Source organism: Nomia melanderi, chromosome 4 (genome assembly GCF_051020985.1).
Source record: "Nomia melanderi isolate GNS246 chromosome 4, iyNomMela1, whole genome shotgun sequence".
Lineage (NCBI taxonomy): Eukaryota > Metazoa > Arthropoda > Insecta > Hymenoptera > Halictidae > Nomia > Nomia melanderi.
This window is the reverse complement of record NC_135002.1, coordinates 4,727,259-4,747,853: the sequence shown is the minus strand read 5'-3', so window position 1 is coordinate 4,747,853 and position 20,595 is coordinate 4,727,259.

The following is a 20,595-nucleotide window of genomic DNA, read 5'->3' as shown; positions in this document are numbered from 1 at the left end:
TACGCAGCTTCCTTTTTCCCATTACTTAAGCAATCGATATATAATTCAGCTTCTTCTGGAGGTTATTTATATTTCAAGGAATCTTCGTGCGCGAAGGGTTCGAGCATCCAGGGAAGGCAGAACGGGCACAGAGTAAACAGGAACTCGCATCCGCCATTTTCAATGCACTCCGCGGCAATGGTCGGCGCAGTCCTGCAGCGGCCGGGTAAATGCGATCGGCACGGCGAGAACGAGGCGGACAGGCGGATTTTCGCGTAGCTTCATTATCGTCGCAGTTTTACGCGCGGCACGGAATACGTTGCATCAATAGAAAGATGATCTCGAGCGCGGCTTGAAAGGAGGCCTTCCCTCCCCCCTTCGAGAGGCCCTTTGTGCCAAGACATGTCTGTCGCGATGCTGCCGCGCCGGGGTTGGGGGTTTTGGGTTACCGTCGCCGTGTGTGGCGCCTCAGGTGTCTTCGATCCCTTTCATAGGCAAATACGCGGCTCGTAGCTTTCACGGCGCGCCTCGCCTCGGCCCTGTCCTCGAAAAATCGCCGTGGAAAGCACCCCAAGGATTCCGTTCCTCCTGCAACCCCTTCCGCAACTGCGTCGCCTCGCTCGCCCACTGGAATGCAACCGGATTTCATTCTCTACTCGTTCTAACAGTGAATACTTGCGAATAACGTGGCAATTACAAAACAATTGCAAATTCATTTGACAAATATCTATAGGAAGCTATATTTTAATAGAAAATTGCAAGGGATTTCGTAATAGTAAATGGCAAATCCATTACTCGTTCAAATATAATTTTCGTCACTTCCCATAAAGCAGCGAAGGCACGATAAAAAAAGACACGTGCGAAGCCGATGAAATAAATTCTCATAGATCCCATCTAGAGGTCGCAGTTCGCTACGCGAAATATATGAAACTCCAACGTTCTCCGGATCGGCCTCGGGAATGAATGATCCTGTGGGTTACGTTATCGCTCGCGTTATCGGCGAGCAGGAAAAAACACAGAGAAGTCGTGCGTACGTATGTAATTATGCACTACGTGTCCACGTTTTCCTCAACAATGGCGGCGATGATTTAGCGCCGAATCCTGGTGCTCCCGGAACCGCGAGCTCCGCTTATCCGTCCAATAACACCGCTCATTAGAGGGGAGGACGGCAATTGCAGGCGTGCGCACACGCGTTTCTACTTTGCGAGAGCAGGTGAAGCGGCTGATAGATAACGGCTGAAACAAATACGCGATGATTATAACATACGGGCTGATTATCTCCTCTCCGGACTTTCCACGCCGGCTTCTGCCGCTCGCGTTTCCTGTGGCTCTCGTCGCGAGCGATACACCGACGCCGGGCGTCGTCGTCGACAGATTCCAGGCTCGCGTCGCTCGGGGGACGCACGGTAAAAACGTGATTGCAATTCTAGCGTGGCGTTTAACCTATTAAGTCGAGGACAGCCTCAGCCGGCACCTATTGTGCCAAGGCAGATGGCTACGGGACTTTTTCCCTTTTGTTCGTTCTGTCGCGGTAGCGGTTGAAAGAAATCATAAGTCTCCTTTTTCTTGATCTCTATCTGCGGCGAATGAGAGGTCGAGTGAAGGATCGTTTGCGATTTGTTAATGTTCGTTTGTTGCGATTTTTTATTGAAATTTTATTCATTCCTAAAAGGAGCACTCGGAAGTCTGGATAAATATGTATTTTACAGAGGACTTTCAGTCTAGATTATTCTATAAAAGTTGGGAATTTAGAATGAAAGAATAGAATGACGTTTAGAATTCTGCTGGAGATGAAGTCTTTTAGAACATCTAAGTGTCAGAAACATTCTAATATAATTGCTACGATTAGAATTTAAGCCTAAGAATTCTTCGGATTTTTATTTATACTCCAAAGTTGGCGATCTATATTGTCCACGATTCTTCGGTAATTCGTCTATAATAGTCAGGAACGATTAGCTCGATGAGTAATGAGTTCACGGTTCGATTGGCTCCGTATGGTGTACGCGCACCTCGTCATCGAAGCATCATTTACAATCGTAAACGCGTCGAGTACCACCCCGCCCCGACGCTGCAACCCCTGTCTCGCTGGCTGACCGACGCGTCGGTGGCCGTCATCGCGCCCGCGTACCTGCACGCCTTCGCAATATGACTCGAATTACGATTCGTTCAGCTTCTGCGGAATCATTCTTGACGCGCCGACAGCTCAGGCGTTCGGTCCAGAGCCGGCCATCTGCGACGGAATTAACCTGATGTCATCGAAACGATTCGATATAGCCTCGTGCCCCTTTGCATTCGAGTCCGGTGGATCGATTGATCGAACCACTCCCCGGTTGAACCCACACCGAAAGTCACGAAGGCCGTATCATTTGATTCACGGGCACGAGCCACAAATTGAGGATGATGAACAAGTTTTTCGGAGCAATTTTCGAGATGTGCGCTCACTGGCTCGTGTGCTGTTAAATGTAGAATCAAACACTATGGAGTTTCAATTGAGAACAGTGCAATCTGTAAATGATTTGCACTATTTTTCTTAGTTATCAGGAGGGACGAACTATATATGTTAACCCTTGGCACTCCAGGTTGTTTTGTAATCTATCAGCAACTGCAACTAATTTTTATAGTATTCCTAGCGAAAATGAGAAATGCTGTAACATTTCTTCAATATTTTATTTTCTTTCTTAGTACAAAATTTGGATGTGTGGATAATCTAATAATTTTAGTTACAAAGTTCAAAGAGTTAATATTAACGATGACAATAAGGGGGTGGTTAAGTAATCTCGACTAATTCGCAGAAACTATTTCACACACGTTAACATCTAACTTTCTGAAGAAAGTCATCTGCATTCCTTTACCTCCTTCATATTTATAACAATTACGTCATCCACTGTTTTATATTAAATTTCTATTGGACTGAAACCTAACCAAAAGATATTGTTCTTAACTTAAATATGAAAGTATCAAAATACCTATTTCAAACTTTAACCCTTTGAAGTCGGCATTTCGGCGAGATGAAATGTTCATGTTCCTAAGACTAAATCGCAAACAGATGATTTAATTACTCAAATAATACGACATTAGCACGTAGTTTCCGTTTTTCCTATTATGTAAGCGGTTGATATATAAATTCAGCTCCATCTGCTAAAGGTTGTATATTCCAAAGTATCTTCGTCCGCAAAGGGTTAATATTAACTCGAGACCAGTACACTTAGTACACGCAAGTATTACGTTCACCCTTTCAAACAATGGTCACTGAATTTACGACGACAAGGTGGCAAAGAAAATCTATCTCCGTTGAGAAGGGAAATAAAATTTCCAAGCACGACGGATCGCAAGGTGGAAGCGCGCCGTCCCCGCGCGCGTTATCGAAGATCACCGTCTCGAGTTTCCAACCCTTTGGCCGGCGTTCTCCAGCTTCTGGTTAAATAACATTCCCTCGGACGAGATGGCAGCTGGCCAGTGTCGCGCGCCGGTCGTCGGGGAGCTGGAACTTTCATTTAAATGCAACTGAAACGAGCGTTTCAGTAAACACCGGTTCTGGCCGCGCCGCGAGGAGGAAACCCGAGGCGCTACCGTTTTATTGCTCGCCACTTGTTCACCGTTTTACATCTCGTCGTAAATCCTACCGGTTCAGCTGGACAACGGCTTCGCGGACAGTTTCCGAGGTGCAATGGAAGAAAAGGACGATCGGCCCCTCTGAATATCGGAATCCATAAACAGCGACGGGGGATAAGGGAAAAATCCTCGTGACGGATGGAAATTCGCTCGGGCAGAATTTACGGACGAAAGTTCGAGCGAGGCGGCGGGTTCAGGGCCGAGGGAGTCAGCGTTGCTGTTTTTCAGACCGTTGCCGCAAGTTGATCAACCGAGCCGAAGGAAAGCGGCCGCGGGAAAGGGGGGGAGGAGAGGACGCTGGAATCCGCGTTTTCATTTTCCTCGATCGTTTTCCTCGTAGAGATGCGGGGTCCATATTTATGGAAGCAACGGTGAGCGGAAGGATCAGGAATACGTTCAATTTTCGTTTAGCCGGATAATTGGCAATTATTTCACTCCTAAAATGAATAAATTATTACTTCCGTCGAAGACTAGAATTGTTCTCAACTCGTGAGATCTCTCATTTAGCAGCGATAGTAATTTTTTCGATACTTATCGAATAAACCTAGTTTCGGTGATAATAAATTGAATTTCTAAGAATTCTAGGAGATATTCGACCACCTAGGAATAAAATCTGTCGGCGTAGCGTCCTCATAGAAACCCCTCTACGGATAACTTCAACTCGACTAAATGTCACGGGCGAACTCTAATACTAGTCTCACTGTTCGTCTATTATTCCGAGAGAAGAAGAGAAAAAAACATGTTTTATTGTACAGCGGGCCATCTTCGATACCGGACGGGTGGCAGGGCCGTGTAAAGGGCGCCGGTTTTGCGGTTTTTTCATTTTGGCACGCGCACCACGCGCCCCCGGTAAGCGGATACCCCACAAAACGCTTTATTGTGCGAAACTGAATACCAGCGCTAAATACGCGCTAAAAGGGACGAGCCTGCATACTCCGTTTCGTCTGCACGCGATTCTACGAACGACCCTGCCGCCCTTCGCCGCCCCTCAGCTCTCCTCGATGATCTTTTAATAGTAAAAACACTGGTCGATCGGTCCTCCTCTTTCTCGATCTTATTCTCCTTCCTGGAAAGCGCATCGAATGGAATTCCAATTAAAACTTCATCGCGTGTTCTACCGACGAAACATCCGAAATATTCGTCGATTCCCAGGAAAATTGAATTATACGACGAATCGCCTTTTCGAGGTGAATAATTCTCGAAATAGATGTTACACTTCAGATTTTTCTTCGGGAAATTATTGTCGTTTAACAGCTCGGACGTTCAGCGGTTCTTCCGTTACGAAATACTGCGAATATTTCGTGGCATCGCCGACTATAGAACGTACCGTGTGTAAATCGGACGGCGAGCAAATGAACGCGATGAAGAAAGCGGCGATGATATTCGATGTCCCAAGTGGAAATAGTCTACCGAGGGAGAAATGTATCCGGCGAAGAATTCAGATAATCCCGTATCTAACGACAATGGCTGGCAGTGAACCGCGGGAATCGTTAAATAAAAGATCAACCGATATGGAAATAATGGAGTACGGTTTCCTTCCCGACGAGGCGGCGTCGCGGTTGACAGGGAATTTACCTTTATTGAAAAACGAATCAACGAATTCCCGGCGAGTCCGCACGCTCGCTCGCCTCTCACGCATGCCAAATCAAGGCAAACGTTCAGTTGATCGGGAACCGAAACCGACGAAAACAACGGGGGAGAGGAGAGAAATAAGGTCGAGCCGACGCGATGGCGCAACGGCGAGAGATCGATTATTCAAATTCGCAGCCGTGTTTTACAGAGGCGCGGCTAATTTGTCGCGTGTACGTGGACTCGCCGTTCCTATGGAAATTTTATACACGTCCAGAGTTTTCTATGGCAAAAAGAACGAGCCGCACTCGCCAGGAAACTGAAGTAATGAAGTTTCTTTAATGATCACCGCGTGGAGAAGTTATAATCTAGAGAAATAATAAACAACACGTGGAAGTAGTATACAATATAGAATGACGATATAGAATGAAATGAGGATCGGCAATTAGGCGAAGGAAAATTTGAGAACGAAAGTTCGAATGAAATTGATATCGAACACGTGTACGAGCAATGACTAATGACAATGATTATTTACGAAGAATGACAGAAATAAGTATCTATTAACCCACTATGGGCAGAATTTTTGTTCATGATTATGACAAAATCTGTGCAGTACAACATTAATAAATATCCATATATGAATACGAATTAAGAATGTATTCAATAGTTTGAATAATTTCATCAAACGAATATATTTTGTAACTTTCAAGTTACAGTGACGTTAAACTTTCATGCCTGAGCGTACAAAAGTTGAAGTTAACTGATCACTTTACTTTATTCACCACTGCCAGTGCAAAATGAAATAAACCAACAAGATGCCAATATACTAATATGTGATTTCAAAGTTTTTTTGTGATTTCCAACACTAGATTTATGGATGTTTATTCTACACTTTGTTCTATTGTTTCTAGAAAACTATGTGTTCGTTTAAATAGATCCCCGAAATTGTAGCTTCAAAGCTAGAATATTACAATGCGTGTTCGCATAATTACACGACTCAAAATCGACTGCTATTAAATAACGTTTCAAAAATTCAATATCCGTCAAATTGACGAATTCCGTAAGTCTAATGTTAATATCCAGTAATTCAAGCAAGAAGACTAAATTCCCGCGTCACTCATTAGTCCGTAAAACGAAGAAAAATGTAATTGTTTGCCTGTGGAACACCGTCTGCAGATAAATTTCAGTAGAAGGGGTTAACGAGCCTATTGCTAATGCCAATCCCCGTGCGCCGTTAACGTATTCCCGGCGCTGCCGCGTCTCCGCACGCGTTTCTATGTGTACACGCGCGGTTACACCGTTTGGCAGGTGCTGAACCGTAGAGCGAGTAAGTACTCGCTCGTAGCGCGGCACCATCTGCCGTGTCTAGGTAATGGAAACAGGCAAATTTCCTTGCATCGCTTTGTCGATTTCACTCGCGAACCGATTATGCGAACTTGTAAAACAATTTAATCTGTATCGCCGCGAGATAAGGGTAACGCAACCATTGCTCTCAGTACGATGGACTACCTAATATCTCAGTCTCCTTACATTACGGTGAAAATGTGGTGTGAGATAAAAGTTAATTTAACTAACAAATTGAGTACATAATGCCCCAAATTACGGCGATGCGCTAAGTGTAATGTCAAAAACATGAACCAACATGCTGTCGATTACAGTAATGAAGTTAGAATCCATTATAGGGGTAGAATTGCGGCATAAGTTACTCTTAAATACAATCGATAAATTCTGAAGCTTACGATCAATAGTTTCCAACGGAACCTTTTAATCGCCTCGACTATTAGAAGCTACCGAAGAATATTAATCAATACTCGCGATCTCCAAAGATCTAATCATCCGACCGAATCTTCAAAACCTAATTCATATTTTGCGATTCCCAAAAATTTCAAATTCTCCACGAAACCTATGAAACGCCTATCTCCCGCCGTTCTTTTCTACCACCCCCTTCGCAGATCTCGTAAATTTACGATCCCGATATTTTTATCGGCTCGCGACGGTGCCAGTGACGAGGTGGACAGGTGCTAGGCCCCGTGTGGCATAGTCTATTTGCGTTGCCTGCCGCGGCCGTTTGCGAGTCGACGGTGATGCGAGCGTTGTCTCTCTGTGCGTACGCGAATCGCTCGCTTGCTCGGACATGCGCGCGTGCATGCTGCCGTTTGTGTATTTGAAACACGTCGCCGGGGTAGCGATGCGGGCTCATTACTGGCACGAGCCAAAGCGTGCACGGGCGCTTGCGCGATCGCCCGCCAACCTATCGCCCGCCGTGACCGTCTACGGAATCGTTTCTAACTGTTCGGGGATACGTCGCGTCGCTGACGCCGTGGCCCCGATACCGGCGCCCTTGTTTCCCTGTCCGCGCCGATTTCGGCCCGGTTTCCTTGATCCTCCCACGACTCAACCTTCGATTCCATTGATCGTCGACTCCTGCTCCGCGGATTCTCGGAAGAATGTTCTATTAGGTTGTTCCACGAGTTTCGTGAGATGTGTACTTCTCGTTTCGATTTGTAATCATTGACGCGAGCACTTGTGACTGAACCTTTATGCTTGAATTTTTGTGGTAGAATTCGAGAGCATTGATCGTCGACTCCTGTTCCGCGGATTCTCGGAAGAATGTTCTATTAGGTCGTTCTACGAATTCGCTGTATTCGTTGTACTTCGCGCGTTTCGATTTGTAATCATTGACGCGAGCACTTGTGACTGAGCTTTATGAATTTTGGTGGTAGAGTTCGAGAGCGACGGGTCGTGAAGTAGGAATAGATAAAAGCGCTTTATTTTAGAAAAATGTTCCAACAAAAATGTAGATACAACATAGCGCCTTTATGACGAAGGCTAATTGATTACAAATTACTGCAATAAATAGTTAAAACATATGTATTAATATTACGTGGATGTTAGATAAAATTAATTCCTTGCGAATGTCAACAGTTTCATGTTTGTAATACTGAATATGATTTAACAACTCGAACAGCAAGGAACCAGTACGTAGTTCTCTTATTCTATGTTATTTAGAGATTCTATGAATTTGGTAGAATCTGCAGAGTTTTGTATACTTTAGAGAATCTTCGTTCGAGGGTTGATAAAATATATATGGTAGAGAAATAAATGGAACGTATGGGACGACTTGATATTAGGTTGTATCATGGGATTTAGGAAACTAAAATGAAAGGAGGTTATGGAACAGAATGTTGTGCATAATTCGATGACATGATGTGAAACGTCGAGTATTTGTTGTGTGAATGTTGGGTTTTCAACCCTTCGAGTGTGGACGAGTATGAATAGAAATTAGATTTTTTAGTTTTTCTGGATCGATTTGGAAGAGATGATGTTTATATAGGAACTTGACTGTTTAAGGGTTGTGATAGTTACTCGGTTACTAGAATAGTCACTTTGTTGCACTTTACCGAGCGAAACAAAGAATTTTCAGGTTTACATAAGTTTGCAAAGATAGACATCCAGCAAGGAACTGTTCGTCTGATAAAGAGTTGAAGATTTAGGTTCAAAGTAACGCGAATGTCTTACGATATTCCGGCGTAATCCTCGTTTTCATTGCGCTCCGCACACTGTAAAATACGCAGTAAGTGCATAAACGTATCAGTGTAATCATCAGCATTGTACTCCGCGACAGTTACGGGGACTGGCGAGACACGTCGTTCACACGAGCAGCACGCTTACTTATAAATGAAATATAAAGGCACTAAAACGTAAGGTTACAAAATTGACAAGGGTGATAAAATTCACTTAAGGCATAATCGTAAAAACGAGATAAATCATTTAGCCTACGGGAGGCAGACGGCTCGACTGTCTCGTGAAAGATCGGGTCGTTCCTCGCTCCCGAGACAAAACTTTCATTTCTATCCTAAAAAACTGATCCATACCTAAACTTAACCCTTTGCACTCGGAAGTTTCTCGCTAAAAAGATATCAACATTTCCCGATGGAGTAAAGACGATATTTTGTGAAACTCGAAGAGAAATCGCACGTACATTGAGGAACAAAGCTACTTTATCCCAATATTTCTCAAATTGATGCGTTGTACGAGGTATCAGATATCAGATTTCATAGTTTCACTGTGTCAAATCAAATGACTTCACCTTCTGAGTGCAAAAAGTTAAATTAGTGTTACGAATTAAAGACATGCATATTTATACTTCATCTATTTATTTCAAAAAGCAGCACGGCTTAAGAGATATATTATTAAATTCCAATTGGCAAATAGAGAAGCATACAGAATCAACGTCTCTAATCTCGAGTAAACGTCAAAATCTGCGTCTACGAGATCGCGAAAGTGGCATAAGTCGATAGATCGCTTAGATCGATGTTTAGTTATCCAGGGTTAATTCCGTATTCCCCCAGTAGTTTCGTATATTCTTCGGCAAAATGCAATTATTATCATTTAGGAGTCAGAAAAATAACGAGCAGCTGAAACACGTGAAAGGGACTTGCGAGAATAAACGAGCTTGTAAGAGGAAATTAAGATACAGTGGTTCGCTGCCGATGAGCAAACAATCCACTGTTAAGTGGAAGATACCGGTAATTGGACATTACGCAAATTGCGGGTATATATTTGTTTACCGGCACCGACGGACGATCGTGCACGTTCCGTGGAAGCCGGTCGTCACGAGAAACGAAACCGAGCTCGCACGGTTCCCCGGTCGAAAACGTGTTATACTGTCCTCGGAATGACCGGCGAGCATTTTATGACAAAACGTCCGATTCTTCGAGCAGGGCACAATGTACCCACAATCGCCCGGCGACCGGCAGTGCAATTTGTCGTGTCGCCGTCGCCCGAGGAGAATAAATTTCACTACCTTTTTATCCGACTGGATTTATTCGCCGCGACGATTTAGAGGCAGCTTCGTTTCTTTGCGCAGGCAACACGATTCGTGTCACCGGCACATTTTACTCGCGAGCAATATAAAATTGTTCGTTCAGTTTTTAATTACGCGATGGCTATACAATCGAATCGAGCAGATTATTTTCAATAAACGGACATGCCCCGGTCGGCTGTAAACGAGATAAACGCCGGGACTGGATTTTGAAATAACATTTCGTGTTGTGCCCGTTCGGCGCATGCGATTCGAGGGGAATTATACGCGCCGCTGCTTTATATGCTTTATACGTTGCTTACCGTTCGCTCGAACGATTCACTTTAAACGATGCCACTTATCTATTCGCTTATCCTCGGAGCATTAACTATTATTCAGCTCGGCGTGCGGCAGAGACTGATAGAGCTGTGTTGCACCGTGCAGATGGATGGAAAAAGATGAAATTCGCATGGAACTTATCTACTGAAATATTCTGCACGACGGAAAATCTGAAGTTCGGAAGATAAATTAGAAACACCTCGGGCGCAACGCGAAGACTTCAAAATAAACCTGTCTTATACTTCCATTTAGCTGGAAAAACCCTTCAAACGACAAATTCATCGACAATCTGATTACTCGTTTTTATACCGTAATAGTGTTGGAAAAGTGAAAATAATTGTAGAAGATGGCAAATGAATAGTCAAAGAGGTAAATAGGAAGACAAGAAATCAGACGGAAAATAGAAATACGGTAGAATATACAATATCATACAAGCTACACGAGAAAATAACATATAGAACAAAATAGAAAATAGATGTAACTAGGAATATACTTAAAAAATAAGTTAAACATCTCCTCAACTTCTATATTCCAATAGAAGAAGGATCTAATTAATTCCCAAGTAAAAATGGCGTTCGAGATCGAGGCAAGGACGAGTATCCTTTGTTCTGTTCTCCAGAAACGCGAATTAGATGTGGGTTAGGGATCCCAAGGTCGCTCGGGAACTCGTTCGTCCCGATCTTTTGCCTCCTTCTTGCTCGTTTACTTCTGTTTGCCCGGTAATCCCGTCCAGCGCGTTTCGTTCCCTCCCGTTCCCCGGTCGGTTCTCTCCCTCCGCGAGACGCGGCTCGTTCGGCGCGTCTGTCGGAAGGACGCGTGCGTGCGTCCCGACGCATGCGTTCGGCCGGTCGCGTGCCAGCAAAAATAGAATTGATTTCGCGGGGCCCCGAAGGACGACGACTTCGATGGCGGCACCTTATCCGGACGCTTTACCGCGGATGCCCGGTCGCGTCGGATCGACTTCCAGGACTACTTTTGCCGCGGGATCCTTCTCCGCTACCCCTCTCGTATTATCACCTCTTCGCGAAATGGTAATTTTCATAAGGAGGCCCTCGTGTCGATTGCCTGTCACTTCTGAGTTGTTTGGTTCCATTGCGGGATCCGTTGTTCCCTTTGGAGCGTGGACATCTTGGACGTACGCGAAAGTACCTATTAACCTCTTAACGGACCGGAAGTATTTCGAGCTTACTTACCGGCGATGATAACGTGATACCGATAACAAGCGGAAAGGAATTCACAGAAGTGACCTTGCAGGATACGTGTGGATTGTTGGAATAGTGATAGAAATAATAAAATGACTTCTCCCATATGCGCGATAGTGGACTTAGTAAAAGTGCCATGGCGCTTATATGGTACTGCTTCGTTAAGGGTTGAACTTAGAGAGATTATTAACCGCGAACCTGGAATCCGTTGAATGTTTTAAATATTCTGGACTAACTGAGTTTTAACGTGAGTTATTTATTAGTCCCGTTAATTAGCTTTTACCTAATTCTTAGGACTGCATAAGAAGTATGACTAACCTGCGACTTCATACCGAAACATTAAAAACTCTTCCGCGGTTAGAGGGTTGATGTTAATTATTTCTATAGAAAGTGTCATGAAGGTTGCTTCAGGATTGCACCCTAAGTAAAAAAGCAAATTTCCTTAATTTCCTTAACGGGCGTCACAAGATCCACTTGCTACAAATGTCTCTTCGACAGAGGACTTAATTTCACGCTTTAAAGTGGCTGCCCCGTAGCAAAATACTCCACCACCTGTGCAATCTTCCCAAACTCGATGGAACCTAGGGGGGTGGGTGTATTCCATAGAAGAGACGCGAGTATTATTATCCCAGGGACCTGCTACCGCGAGAAAGGAGACGATCGGGAACGTGTTGCTGCCTGTAGGGGATCCCGTCGGGGCTGGAGGAATTTCCAGAGACTCGCAAACCGTCCGAATGGGCGGACAAATTATCATCCGGAGTCACAACAGAGCGTGCCCTTTTCTTCTCGGTGCTTTCTCCGGCCTCGCCTTCGCTTTTCTTCCTCGCACCATGAGAAGGTTCCACCTTGCGCGTTTGATTTATCGCGATCTCAACGTGTCCGGGGCCCTCTCGACGTCTCCGCGGGACTCCCACGTGGACGTTGCGCGATCCCCTGTCCCCCTGGCCCCTTTTTTTCTGCACTGTCCTGCCCTCCCCGCCCGGCGGACACAGCGCTCGACCCTTGGACGAATTCTTTGGTGGTCGTGCGTACAAAACGGTCCATCTAAGATCGATTATACGGGATCTTCGCTGAAGAGGCGACCCCGGACGGCACTCCCCCGTCCCGATTCAAGACAGACAGCGCGTCGCGACGAAGGTATTCCCTGTAAATATAGCCATTCCCGTAGAGTAACTTCGATTGAATGGCCGCAGTCCCATTACGGGAATCCGTGGAATGCCTTTAAAGAATGATCGAAACGGGGGTGAGGGATGATCGACGAGGCGGACGCTTGACGAATCGAGAGACGCGGGCATGAGAAAGTCGAGATTTCACAGGTATGCCGGGACATTCAAATTGAGTAATTTGTGGCTTGAGGGTGGCTGAGGGTGAGGTTTCATAGGAGTTACGGTGGTAGGGGTGTCGAGTGTAATGATAAGGACGAACGACTGTGTCCGGGTGGTAGAGAAATAGGGTAAAATTAGAATCATTGAATTGGTAGTTTGATCGAGGGTCACGCAGGTTAGGGAGGATTATGACACCATAGATCCTCGAGTGTCCTACTCGAGTGACACGAACGATCGAGCAGATGTTGAAGATCTGGCAGCACGTCCACAGATCGAGTTGACGATTACGCATTATTTATTTTTTTAAGGGGTTGCGATCGGCCGCTGGCGAAGAAGTCGTTGCGCGGCCACCCCCTGCAGGCTTACCTGATCAGATAGCCGGCGTACCTCCCACCTTTCGCCTCCGGCTACGCGGAAGATCGTAGCAAATATACATCACAATGGGCCAGGGTGTGATCCACATTGTCGGGAGTCCGTTTGTGTTCATTCTTCGAACGGCAACGTGTAATCGATCAATCAATCCTTTGGTCACAGTTCGTCTCGGTATTCCTGCGACGAGGAACTCGAAGGTTTCAACCTTTAAGTTCTTGCGATTATTTAAAGCGTTATTCCTGTTAACGCGTTATCAACGCTTAACTTAATCGATCGACGGAATTTCAGCGCCATTGTTACGATATAGGTACACGAATGTCTCGATGCTTGTAAGCTAACAGCACATCCTCGCGTAGTCTTCGGGGATAATGCTAATGGATCTTAAAGGTGTGCGATATTCGATGAATCTAATTGACAGTTCTGTAACGATCTTTCCATCATCGAGCGAATGCCATCGAAAGCTATTATTTTACCATCGGACGACTTAACAGAAACGAGAATAGAGTCACCTGCTGTTTCGAAAATAAAATGCCGGTAATGTCGTGTACTTACCGCGACGCGTGTTCGCCAGATACGTACCGTCTCCGCCATGTTGCTTTCAATTACGACCCTGTCTATATCCTTATAACATCTATTAACCACGCGTTCGTTACATCCGAGCGCCGCGGCGTAGCGCACCTGAGGTAAGCACGATTATTTGCGGTTTTCAGCGCAATTATCGTCGCCAGGTGAATCTAGATACACGGGGAAAAAATCCTGCCGGTCTGTATGGGTGCGCGCGCGTGCACGCCCCTCGGAAAGTCACGTTTCGCATGGCCACAGACATACTCCCGCGGCTAGAAAAATGTCGCAGCTGCAAAATGCATTTGTGGCGAGAATATACGACGAACGGCCCTCCGATGATTAAGTTAACGTGCATTCTTCTCAGCCGGCCGTTCGACCGGCTCGGATCGATTTGCGTTGAAACGATCGATCGTTAATCACTCGTCAATGATTGAGATATCCTTATTGATCCACTGATGAGTTTACGTTATGATTTATTAAATCCGACGCCTTAATCGACCTCCCCATTCAATTTCATGGGTATTAAGCCTGTCGGTACATTATTAAAATTCATAATCCCGGTCCGTGGAACGAGTTACCCGAATTACTCCATCCGAAGGATTTGATTGCCTGCGAAACACCGAACAATCTCACATCGATCTCTCCTTGAAACGTCTCGCCACGCGTTCATCTCATCAGAGCTCGCGTGACGGTGGGATACAGGTATTCTTAGTGAACTAGAAGGTAACGCGACAGTCTCTCGCAGTTTCTTTTGTCCGTTTAACAATAGATTCGCAGGCACGTCGATCTGATGTTGAACTGTTCGCACATCGTTTAATAAGAGTCAGTCGATTTTAATGCAGCTGTGCGAACACGCACTGCGATACTCTAGTTTCGAAGCTACAATTTTCGCGATTTATACAGACGAACGCGTAGGTTCCTAGGAATAATAGAATAAACTGTAGAATAAACGTAAATCTATCGTTAACTTATCAATTCTTACATCACAATCGGTTTTCCAATTTTGTCATTCCTATCGTTTCCGTTTCCACGAAGAACAATTTATCCCTTAACTTGTTCACCTTTGTTTTAGTCGTTTCACTAGTTACAGGAACAGGTGTATTACGAAATACCGGTACACTTAGTGTCAACGCAATTCCAATATATTAACAGAGTACTAACCGCTACATCCACTCAAGATAGAACATAATAACTGTTGAATATTTATTTGCAAAAATAAACACAACACAGTTTGAAAACCAAGTGTATATTTATCAGTATGTATTACGATTTACAAAAACTGGAACTTCGATGGTTCGTTTGCGAACTGCCGAACGACGCGGAGAGGAAAAACGCTCAGCGCGTGCAAAAATGGCTGTCCTCAGGAAAAACAACTGACTCCTACGAGAGGACTGCACCAATGCTTCTAGCCATTAAAAATATATTTAACCCTTTGAACTCTAGGCTCCAATACTGCACCAGTTACAATATTAAATATTTCAATGAATCTTAAAGGAACTACCGTAAAAATATTAGATTCTCCACACATCCGAATTTTGTACCAAGTAAAATAAAAGATCGAAGAAATGTTGCATTTCTCATTTTCGTTAGTACTATAAAAATTAGTTGCAGTGCTAAGGGTTAACGCTCACTCTCAACAATTACAATGAAATCCATCACACTGTTGCCTTCCAATAGAAACCGATTCGTAAAACCCTCCCCTGAAAGTTCAAGAACCCCGAAAGGAGCGCAAGAATCAGACTCTCGATATTAGCAAGCTCCACGGGTCCCGGATCGCAAGGTGCAATGCACTTGCCTTATCTGATGCTCGGTGTCCGCGGCAGATTAATGTGGGATCAGTCTCGACGAAAAAGTTAAAGGTCCCCGGCCTATGATGGATCACTAATATGGCTGTCACGGGGGCGGACGAGTCGCATTGTGCCCGGCGCATCTTTCGAACGCACGGTGCGCGTCGGCCCGAGTCCGTCCCCCGGCCCCTTTCATTTTCCACGAAATAAAAAGTCAAAGGCGAAGTCGGCCGTCGCTCGCGGATTCCCAGGCGATTACATCTGTACGAAGAGTTGGCCGTGCCCGTGAACGTTCCCCCATTGTCCCGGAGTTTACCCTATATCGGCTCCCTTCTCCTTTTATCGTCGTTCGAGAAGTCAATGGGCCCCGCCGGAGGAATCCACGTTTCAATGAAGATCTCAAAGTTTTCGACCCGTCGAGGGTGTCGGGGGCGAAGCGCGCGAGGGGAACGCAGGTAGCCCTTTTTCTGGTAGGTGGGCCTGCACGACCGCACTCCCGAAACCGGCTACAAAACGTTTTATTTATACGCGGTTCCAGCGTGCCCACCTGGGCCCGCCCGGGCTCCTCTCCTCGTTCCGCCCTGCCCTCCCCTCCGTCGTTGTCTTCTTCCTTTCCCGCGTTCTGATCCCGTTTTCTCACACCTTGACCTTTTTTTTTCGCTACCTGGACCAGTTCTTCCTTCCATCTTCCTCGGTCTTGCCGGGGACCGCCGGCTTCCTTCCGCCGGGGATTCCTTGGGGTCGCAAGGTGCGATTTTCGCGACAAGTGTCACTGTTCGATTGGCCCAGTTTCTTCTTCGGGTGCTTCGCCGGCTTGGGGACCGTTGGAGTGATGGTAACGGAGGATTCGGGGGCTACGGGGTGGTAGAAGGAAATAGTTTCGGACTTCGGAGATTTCTCTATGTTCAACACATTGAACGCTGGCTAAATTTCAGCTACTAGAAACGTGAGTGTCGGCGATTATATTAATATGTTTCTAAACATCAATCGAACCGAAATTTGTAACTTGCGAAAGAGAATAAGGAATTCGATTTTGTCGTCTTAGTTTGGATTTGTGTTATACATATCTAAAATGTTACATTAATGTAGGACTAGCAATTAAACGGTAGACTAAAAATTCCGCATTATCACTCCGCATAATTCTCCTTTGTTTCGCTTTGATCTTTCATTAACCCTTTGCACTCGGAAGTATTTCGTTAGAAATACTTAACATTCTCTAACTAGACAAAGACCATGTTTTTTTTAAATCAATTCAAAGAGAAATCACAGGTAAATTGAGAAACAAAGCTTCTTTATCCCAATATTTCACGCACCAATGTATTATACATAGTTCAATATTAAATATCAAATTTTCTAATTTCACTGCGTCGAATCAAATGGTGAATGAGACCTCTCGAGTGCAAAGGGTTAAAATACTCTACGTGCATTCGTTTCGAGTACACGCTCCACCTTTTTATTTTATAGCGCGCGGAACGAGAGGTTCTCCAACTAAATTCCACAGTTAACCGGTTAAGCATCCTAATTAGTGATTCCTCGATTTTCGTGGGTTCTAGTGTGTTTGTTTTAGGATCTTCGCTTCTACTGAATTATTGAATCTTGAACGAACCAGGACTCGAATTTCGATTGCTTCGATTCTTGTAATTGGTGAAATTCGAGCATGTTTCCAGTATATTTGCAATTAACGAAACGAATATCGCAGATTCGTTGTGCGATTCTTAAAATAGTCTCGGGACGGACTGTCCCGACATTCGCTAATTACCACGTGATTACGAATGATCGACGTCTCGGCTTTTATTAATATAATTGTCTGTATACACAATAATCGTTCGCACAAGTTGGCACCGATAGTATTCACCATTAACGTCTCCGGCCACGTAATCACCACTTAACAAGCCTTCTTTTAAAAGTCCACTGTAAATCCTCGAGGACGGCAACTTCACGCCATAAAACACCGTCTACTCGCCGGAATAAGCTGAAATAAGCGTTGTCGTTAATTACGCCCAACGTCTTGACTCGTATTTATTACATATAATTTTATATATTACTCGAAAATTTGAAGGAGGCCATTCCATTTGTAAAAGTAACGTCCGAAAAATTCGTTAATTTATTTAAGTTCGCGTCCCACATACGCCCGCTTCGTCGAATTCAACGTATTGCGAGTCAATTAACGATAGAATTCCGATCATTTTCATCGAACATAATCTGTTATCGTCACACCTTTTACTAGAAAGTTCATTTTCAAGCTACACAGGAACGAAGCAAATTGCGCGAGACATCTGTCCCCGCCGGGCTTTCTCGAAAGTGATAATGTTTTCATTAATGATTCGATATCTCTGTAGTTTCTCGATCTGTACGGTACACGTATCTAAATTGTGGACCATAATTGCCCCATCGTTGTTGCGCCTCGCATTAACACGTACCGAGATTCGTAATCACTCACGTGCAAATAAATTTCTAATTAATTTTTTTGCTCGCCTTATCGTCCGGCGTCGTCCACTCTACTGGCCGCCTGTACTATATTTCGCATGGTAAAAATAGTCAAGGATGTTATAAAAACCGTGTTCCTCGGCGAAGGTTAACCGGCGCGCATTTAACGCTATCCTTTTGCTCTTGCACCGCCGCTTCTGTTCCTTTCGGCCTGTTCCGTGGAATTCTCGCCGCGTATTTATATTTTTCGATTGCTTTCGTTTCAGTGATATGCCGAAGGGAGCTTAAACACTGCAGGTGTTTGGACATTTGAATGCCGCGTTCCATCGAAGATCAGAGCTTCTTTCGATTCGTTTTTTTTTTGTCATGTGGTCCGAGGATTCCAGTAGCATTACAGTTGATCAACTTATAGTGTGAATAACTGTGGAGCTCTGAAATTATTTCTGTTGGCCCATTGAACTCCGACAATCAAGCGTTTGAAGGTATCAAAGTTTAGAAATCGACGTGGATCTTTCGATCTGAGGAAAACAGTGTTTCTATGATGTTATCGGATAACTTTGTTGCGTTCAGGGATAGTTATTCTCGAGGATGAGAGGTGAAAGCATCGAATCTTCGAAATGCACAGAAGTTGAAAGGTCAACGGGAACTGCCGAGTATCCTAAGCTCGATTCCGCTGAAAGAAGCTTGAGTGGCTTACGCATGCCTTGTCTCGTGTCTGGAATAATATACGATTATCTTACGATTCACAGTGCACGTGAGATAAACCCCTTCCAGCGCAACCAAGGACAACTATAAGTCCTTCAATTCGTTATTTATTAACTGGTCCTCAGCGGTTGGACCTTGTCGCTCTCTTAAAAGCATGCCCGTGTCCTGTCTCGTCAAAGATTTAATAAGGAACACAGTCAGCTTGGCCAGCTGTTTGAAACGTTATCCTGGAAAATCCTATTTATCTTTTTACCTCTGCAATCTTCGATTGTAATGTCAATCCCGCTTCGTTCTCGAATATTCTTCCATTCCATCAATCGTCCTACTGTTTACCGAAATCGTCAAACGCTCGTCAATCGAAAGCACGTTATAAATACATTACAAACATCGAATACAAAACAGCAAAAACCTACTCGAACGAAGAAGACATTTGCACAACGTACACGACGAAATCAATTCGATCAATTCTCGAAACTGTTAACCACTTGCGCTGGAAAGACGTCGAGACGTTTGTACCTCAAAATTCTCAATGATGTCGAAATTCTCAAAAATGTACCACCCCATACAGAACGATTACCAAACAAAATAAGCGTACATAAAATAGGTAAAAACGAAATTCACAGGAGACTGCCAAATTTCTGAATTCATTTCCAGTAGTTAAACCGAAACTCCAACTCCACCCTGCCAGAATTGCATAATACGACTCGCCCAACGAAATCCAATTGCATTCGCCCCATTCATCCCGTGAAAAGCCATCGAAGCTCAATCCCGGCGACCCAGGCATCGATCCCGGTGATCCATGGCTCGATCCCAGTGGTAGCTCGCGTCGCCTCGAGTGTCCCTCGATCTTAATTGCGATCGGGCACGCCGCGTAGTTCTGGAAAGAGGCCTTTACAGATCCGCCCCATCGAGGCCGGGTATCGATGGACCCTAAAAGGATTTTCATTGGGCGCGAAGGGGTTTTCCCGCGGCAGGTCGCGGCCGTGGGCCATTGTCGTCGTCGTTACGCGACGTTACACGATCGCATTATGGGCCGACAGCGGTGGCACGGGCACAATGCGCGTGTTGCGTCGATATCCGTGCGGCGGTGTCCTTCCCACCCCGGCCGCAGGATCGAGAGGCGCGTGCTCCTCGTCCAGGTGATGCCAGACTGGCTGTCTGCCGCTCGTCCATCCGTTTTCCTTCGGTCTGCCCTGCCCTGTCTCTTTCTTTCTCCTCCGTCCTGCCATCGGCGGTCTACCAGCACACCCACGGGAACATATGTTTACGAACAATGAGGCCCGTGCAACGGCACGCTCTCGAAAAACCAACAAACAGAAAGGATCGCGCCTCCGCGATTCGACGGACAGGCTGATTTATATTTGAGTCCTCGCGGCGGATGCGATTCGGTTACCTCCTGCGCGCGACTGGTCGGCTTTCGAAACCTGGGGGACGCGTTTGGGGATCTCCTCGCGGTGAATCAGGACGATGCGCGTGGACAGTGATTCTTTTTCAGGTTCGATTGAGACTGTGTGGTTGTGAACGCACTATCGGGAAGGGTATTAATACCTTTTATTTGTTTTTTTTTCATTGTCACCAATTTTTGGGCAGGAATGATGTTTCTGGTTGTTTCTCGTAAAGCCAGTGTTCAGTCCTAAATTTATTAATTTTTAAGAGAAACTAATAATTTTATGAGATGTGCTGTTTTGACACTGCAAGTTTCGTGCTTACAAAGTAAATAAAATTGCTGTATAAGAAACTGTATAATAAAATATTCCTAAACATTATTACGCTTTTCTCTTGCTACATGAACTCTTAAAACTTTCAAAAATTAACAATTATTGTTTGGTCCGTGTCATACATTAAACGAAGTAATAAAAAACTAAATTAAAAACTGAATTTCTTTTTAAATTTCATCTACATCTTCGAAA